The following is a 7,057-nucleotide window of genomic DNA, read 5'->3' on the forward strand; positions in this document are numbered from 1 at the left end:
TATCACACTACTACAAAATGGAGTATTAGACGGTGTTGAAGTTTTATTTGAGACGGGGTTAAAGCAATAACACCGTCTTAAAATCAATATCCATATGACCATTGTGCTGTTTTGATTAAAATATTCAAGAAAATTCAAAAAAAAAACCCCGTCTAAAACTTAAACACCGTCTTATACTATTTTATGCAATTTTTAGACGGTGTTCCCTTGAACACCGTCTTATAAATAAAACCCCACTTCCCCATATCGCACCCCTAACATCAACAAAACCCTTAGGCTTCCTTTGCTTTCCACTTCCCCCCCCCCCCCCCAAATTGCTTCCCACTTCCCCCCAAATCGCACAAGCCTGAGAAGACCAGCACTTGCCTGCGTTTGAGACGATCACAACCAGATGGGCACCACCACCGGAGCACTAGGCACCCCCCACTCGAGACCCCCAAATAACCACCGTATCTCACCATTCGCGTCTTCAGTGTCCAAGACCCACCATTCACCACCACCGAAATACGCCGCACCACCGCCGGTTTCAAGGAACTCACCACCGTATCTCAACAATTGATGAATTTGGTAATTTTTTGTGCTATATATTGTGTTAATTTTTTCTTCTCGCACTTGGAATTTGGATAATTTATAGTCTAGGGTTTGTTAGAACTTGATATCTAAAGCTAATTGTTAAAACTTGATATTTAGGGCTAATGATTTCCTTCTAATGATAGTAGAGACACCTACTCATGTGATGGATACACCTGCAACTTCTTTCTTGATTTAGGATTTGGTATGGTCACATTGGACACATCATAATTTTAGCTTTAAAGTTTTGCACAATTAGTATGATTAACAACTTAGGGTTTATAATTACGTGATTGTTTGGATTTGATCATAATTGCTTGGTGTTAAATGTATTAGATACTTAACTGAATATAATTGATATAAAATTATGCATTCTGTTACCTGTGTTGAATGATTTTAGATCTGAATTTTCATATTTCAAGATAGCAAGTTTAGTGTAAGATATGTCGTCTGGTAATTGTGATACAACTGATATGCATTATCTAACAGAGTAATGTAAGATATGCATTATCTAACAGAGTAACAGTATACAGTTGTGTACAGGATGCAAGAAACAATGAAAAAGCTTAAAGGTAGAAACAACAAAGTTAGGATAGATATTAGACTAGTATGAAATTTGAGTCATTATGTAAATTTTTTGCTGGATCATCAAACTATAGGGTTTGCGAAGAAACGATCTGTTGGCATTGAATGTACCGTAATTTAGGTATGAAAAAAATCATCTTCACATGTTCACTTTTATTAGTGATATTTGATCTTTAGAATTAATATTTTTATCTTTTTTAGGTTCAGCAACTAAATTGTTAAGGGATCAGTTCTATTTTTTCAGTTTAGTTCAAGCTTGTTTCAAGTTACAGAACGGCAACCACGTAAAGTCAAATTGCAGAAGAACAAAAAGAAAAAATGTCAAGTGTTCATTTCGGATCAAGTTGAAACTAAAGAGCAGTTTCTGTAATTTTGGAACAACCTCTGTTCAATTATAATCTGAGCCCTTTCTACCACTTCAAGTTATCCGACTAAGTTTGGAAAGTATTTGACTAAGTATCTGATGAAGAAGCGGATGATGACACAGATATGACGTACAATTATTACATTTTATATGTTAGGTAGTTTTATGATGTGTTTGTGAATTGTGACTTAAAACGAACCCGGATTGTGACATTTATGGTTATGTTTTTTTTGAAAGGCAACCATTTATGCTTATTAGTTTATTTTTATTTAGTTTTTGTGTGTCGTGAACCGGAAATTGGCACGTTTGTATTGATAAAACAAGAAAAACAAAAAAAAAAAAAAACGTTTTTTTGAGCATCAGCGACGACAGGGAAATAGTGACGATTGCGACGACAGGATAACAGCGACGATTTATATCATAATATCAAAAGATGGTGTTCATCAATTTTATCAAATTGAACACCAAAATACGGTGTTCATCAAGTTTAAGCCTGTGTTCAAATTGAACACCGTCAAATAAGACTTGATTTTAAACCGGTGTACTTTAAGACGGTGTTGAAAACACCGTCTTAAAACCCATATTACCCCGTCTAAAGCTCTGTTTTGTACTAATGTCATTAACTTAACAGAAAAAATAAACTAAGTTAGTGGTTTGGATGAAAATGGTAAAAAGTTACAAACGTTGGGGTCAATTTGGTACAAAAGTGTCATTTTGAACGAAAATGGCAAACGTACCCAAACCTCAGAGACGATTTTGGCAATTAACTATTTTTCTTTTTTTCTTTTAAAAAAAATACTATGATGTTTCAATCAAACTCTATTTAAAAAAAAAAGAAAAAACAAACCCTCTACATTTCACTTTTTTTTGTTTATTCAAAAATCAAACTAAAAAAATTTCTCAACAACTAACAAAAGCGTCGTTATTTATAGCCTTTCAACATATCCAAACACACTGATGAATTTTTCAGCCACACACAATACTTTTTCCCTTTCTTTACAAAACAAATATGTCATTTAAAATCCTTGCAAGTTGCAACACAAACCCAAGGGCCTTTAGCAACACACCAGTTGTCGATAAAGTTTCATAAACAAAACATCTATCACGTCCTTTATCTTGACACTATTTCCGTTAGTTATAATCCTATCATTCACAACAGCTGTAAACAACCCTTTCTTCCTTTCTTCCTATTCGACACCTTCTCTATCACTACAAATCAGTAACCCTAATCTGTCAAACTACTAAAGTCGCCACCTCTAGTGTATATCCCACAACTTTTATTTTCTTCTTCTTGTTTGTAAATCGATAACTACGTACACAATAAAACACTATCTGAATTCTTCGATCCACACAATTCTATCAAACCTTCAATCCTAAGCAATTTCAATAATACAACACTAGTACACAAAATCTTTAGAGGTGCGGTGAAATTGAATTGAAAATGTGGTTCATCATCTGTCAAAATAACAACAAATTAATTAATTTTCTGATTCAAGATATAACAGCAAAAAAGAATTCAGATCTTGAATGATTCAACTTGCAAACAAGAGTGGATCCAATCTGTGAGATCTGCACAACTTTGATACGACAATAACACCTGCAACTCAGATTTGTTTAACGAACAACTGGAATTCAGATCTAAACGAACAGTGACGCGCTTTGAAGAATCATGATATATTCAATCTACTGATCTAAAACTTTCATCTTTTTCAGTTTTATTTGTTGTGATATTATGAACATACTACTGGTTATTCAACAAATTTTAACTGATTAAACAGTATGAAATGATCAAAATTTGCATCAAAACAAACTGAAATCGATGGGCATACACTTTCTTTTATGTGCTGATATACAGCGAGCGCCTCTAAGTGTCTTCCAGCAATGCCAAATGCATTAATCAAAACATTGAGCATTTGTTGTTTAATTTGTACACGCATTGAGCATTTGTTGTTTAATTTGTACATGCCAAATGAATCGAAAGAAATGAATATTTATACACCGCATTTGTTGTTTAATTTGTTAATGCATAATAAAAGCATATTTAGCTATTTATAAGTCATAATTAAAAAGACAGAACGCAAACATAAAAATTGTTAAAAAAAACTACACCAATCCTCATATCTAGACCTTATACGGGCTAAAATTCCCTACAACATCTGTTTTAGATATCGTCGAAACACAACAATATCTTCTGAGTTTTTTTTGGTAAAGGGTTACCCCGGTGAATCTATTATAAACAAGCCGCAAATAAGTACAAGTAGTGAGGATGAGTTCCATACTAGTTCATATATAGGACATGCCCCATATATGTAAGCCAACAAACACAAAAGTACCTATGACATCACATCAACCTAGCCTACTATACATCATAAAACGATATCTAGTAGACAAAACAAAACATAACGAAAAACCTCATCCTCCATCATCAAAAATGAAATTGCCACAAAACGGCAGCCCCATAACACGAACCAAAGATAATCTATCTATTAGAGAACTTTGTGGAAGAGGTGCTTGCCCCTGCTCTTGAAGACGAAGGATATGTGCTCGACGTCATAAACTCATTGGTTTCATCAAAGACAACCTCAACCTCTTCCTCATCTGAAACCTCATGAATATGTCTACCCCCTTTATTTCTCCATTGGATAGAACGACCATTTCCCCAGCAGAATCAAGAGCAGAAAACGAATTCTGAGTTTTAATTTTAGGAGAAGTAGTAACCTGCTGAGTTAGTAAGTGAACCGTTAGATTTTCAGCTTCGGCCTCAAACTCCTCCAGATCCTCTGCCCCTATTTGTTTAAATGCTCCTACAAGTGTCTTCATGTACTCTAACTTCTTTATTGTTCTTCCGCGAATTTGCGGTCTCCGTAGTCACAAGAATACCGCACTTGACTCCCAAGCCTTTCTTCTGATACGCTCTACACGTTATCAGAATGCCATGTGCATGATCGTGAAAATGACCAATCACCAGGTGTTCAAAATGGTGCATTCAGAATACATCAAATTATCAAACAAAACCCATAACAAGCATTAACCAAAAGTTTTTAAACGCTATTAAAGTAGAACTTAACATAATTTAAGAGGTTGTATATGCTATTAAAGTATAAATTACCTTCAGATGACTTTAAACACATTGTTTTTATATCAAATACTTTTATATCGACCCATTTTAGATAAAACACAACTCAAATTTCAAGAAAAGTGGTAGCATCTTATAGTTAACCATTGCCATCATACATTAGGTGGTTTTGTCATGGTGTAAACCATAGTTTTGACAGAGTAAATTAGTGTACGTTGATTGTATTCCAATGCAAGATTTTAATCATAAACCGAGCCACTGATAGCTTCGTATCCGAGTTTACTGGAAGAGGGCTTTGCGTTCAAAATCAAACGCTGTGTATAGAGACCAAATCTTGAAGCATAGTTGAAATTAGTAGGCGTCTAGTTCTCATTCTTGGAACCTCACCAAGTGTTTAGAAGGCCCAAGCAAACTTTTCCCTTACTGTATAGATTTGGGTTAATTCTTAGGCCACACTTGCTGAAAAGAATTTAAATTGTTAGAGCTTGTCACATAAGAATGAATAGAGTTCGTATCATAAAAACTAATATACTTTCTCATTTTGCAAAAAAATTCCTTAATCATTTTGTTGTATTAAAGTCTCAAACTTGTATGAAATACAAGTTTAAATGAAAAAAAAAATTAAAAGAAAGACTCACATTAAAGGTCAACAATTTGACATTATTATTAAAAGCTGTCACATAAAGAACAATTAGATTTAATATATTTTCTACCAATATGTTTTCTCATTTTGCGCCAAAAAAATCCCTTTATCCAATTTCGTTGTAATAAAGGTCCCTTGTATGAAATATAAGCACTCAAGAAATTTTTTTTAAAGAATGACTTATTACTACTTAAAAGCTGACGAGTTTTGAGAACCAGTGCATTGTAGCGGATCTATAATTGTATACGTAGTTTATGTTGGTCAGTTCTGTTCTAGGCATAATGGAAAACATGAAAACATACCTGATTACAGCAGTACAGGCCAACAGAGAATCCAGATGGAAACACAGCTATAAGTTTTGACATGATTGTCAACTTGGTCTGGTTCCTCCTTAGGGTGCAATCTAATGATGGTGATGATAAGAAACCGACAAGGGAATCGGTTATGGAGAGAGAGGCGAGATTGATGTTATGTGCTATTAGGGTTTGTGAAATTGTCTAACCCCTTAACCTCCACATTATTATCCTTATATATACACCCATGAGGAAACCCTAATTAGTTAATAAGGGTAATTAGGCCCATTAGCAATTACCAACTAATTATTTAATAGGATTGTTATATATTTTGATCCATATAATGTAAATGATTATAATGGCTACTAGATTAAATATAAAATAAATATATTTAATCTTACATTGTCCCACTTAGCCGAGTAATCATTTACTATGAGTGTTAGATAAGCCTGATCAGGAGTTAACACTCATTTTAGCCTTAAACAAGTACTATAGCAGAGAAATACAGCCGTTGAATCATTATGCGACTCAGGACCCCTATTAATCATACTATAGCCTCAATTTAAACCTAATCGTTATGATCAAAATACGCATAAGCCCTTTGTTTGATTTGTAACTTTATTTGTCTATATGCCATTATGCCGGCTTGACATATTCTTAGAGACATACAAAATCAAACTGATGAGGAAAATTAACTAATACTTAGTCATTCATAGTACGATATGCAATTGCGCACGACCATTAATTAATACCCGTCTATGAGCTCTCTTAATAAGAGTTATGGGTAATAGCCTTTCAATTATAGGATCCTTAAGCATATCATGAATGTAGTCGATACAAAACTTAGTTTCCTCAATTCGTTCATAAACGAATAATTAATTGTGTATCGAAATTTAATGCAGCACCTCTTGAACTGTTACTGTTCAAGGAGTCATTGTAGCTGACTTTATCACACTAATTCTTCAAAACATTAATTATATGGAGTTAATAAACTTATGAGTCCACTGATAAATTTCCAACAACATTTAGTGATTATATTATGTCGTTATAACTTAGGTTGTTGATATCAGTCCATTATGACTCCTCCATGAGATAGGTTTTGTCTGCTGACATAAAGATATACCCGAAATTACATTTTGTAATCTTTGAATATCACAAAGTTAGAGTAATAAACCGCTTTTAATTCTCACTTCTTCTTTAAATTGTAGTCTCTCGTTTCTTTTAAAGATATTGTAGTACTCCATTAGATGCTACACATTAATCTAGACATATCTAGTGTGTTGCAAGGTGAGTAATATCTAAACGAGTATAGACTTAAACTTACATAAGGCTTCTAATTAATGAAGCGTAAGGAAAATAATCTCATTTGTCCTATTATCCTCTTAAAGAAGAGCAGTATTGTTTGTTACATATGTAAGAACCCATTTAATGTTAAACTTATGGAACGAAACTAATGTCCCATTTGGTCTATCTCAGTACGTTATGATATCTATTACATAAGAGACATCTCTGAGATCTATTATATC

At 33.6% G+C, this 7,057-nt stretch overlaps 1 long non-coding RNA gene across 1 annotated transcript; it reads left to right on the top strand.

The window, feature by feature from the left end:
• The first annotated feature begins 326 nt into the window (after window positions 1-326).
• Window positions 327-1,773, top strand: LOC118488989. Its single transcript, XR_004885570.1, has 2 exons — window positions 327-567; window positions 1,400-1,773. It is a non-coding gene; the product is annotated as an uncharacterized LOC118488989 (long non-coding RNA).
• Window positions 1,774-7,057: the final 5,284 nt, after the last annotated feature.

The sequence above is a fragment of the Helianthus annuus genome, chromosome 17 (assembly GCF_002127325.2).
Source record: "Helianthus annuus cultivar XRQ/B chromosome 17, HanXRQr2.0-SUNRISE, whole genome shotgun sequence".
NCBI classification, from domain to species: domain Eukaryota; kingdom Viridiplantae; phylum Streptophyta; class Magnoliopsida; order Asterales; family Asteraceae; genus Helianthus; species Helianthus annuus.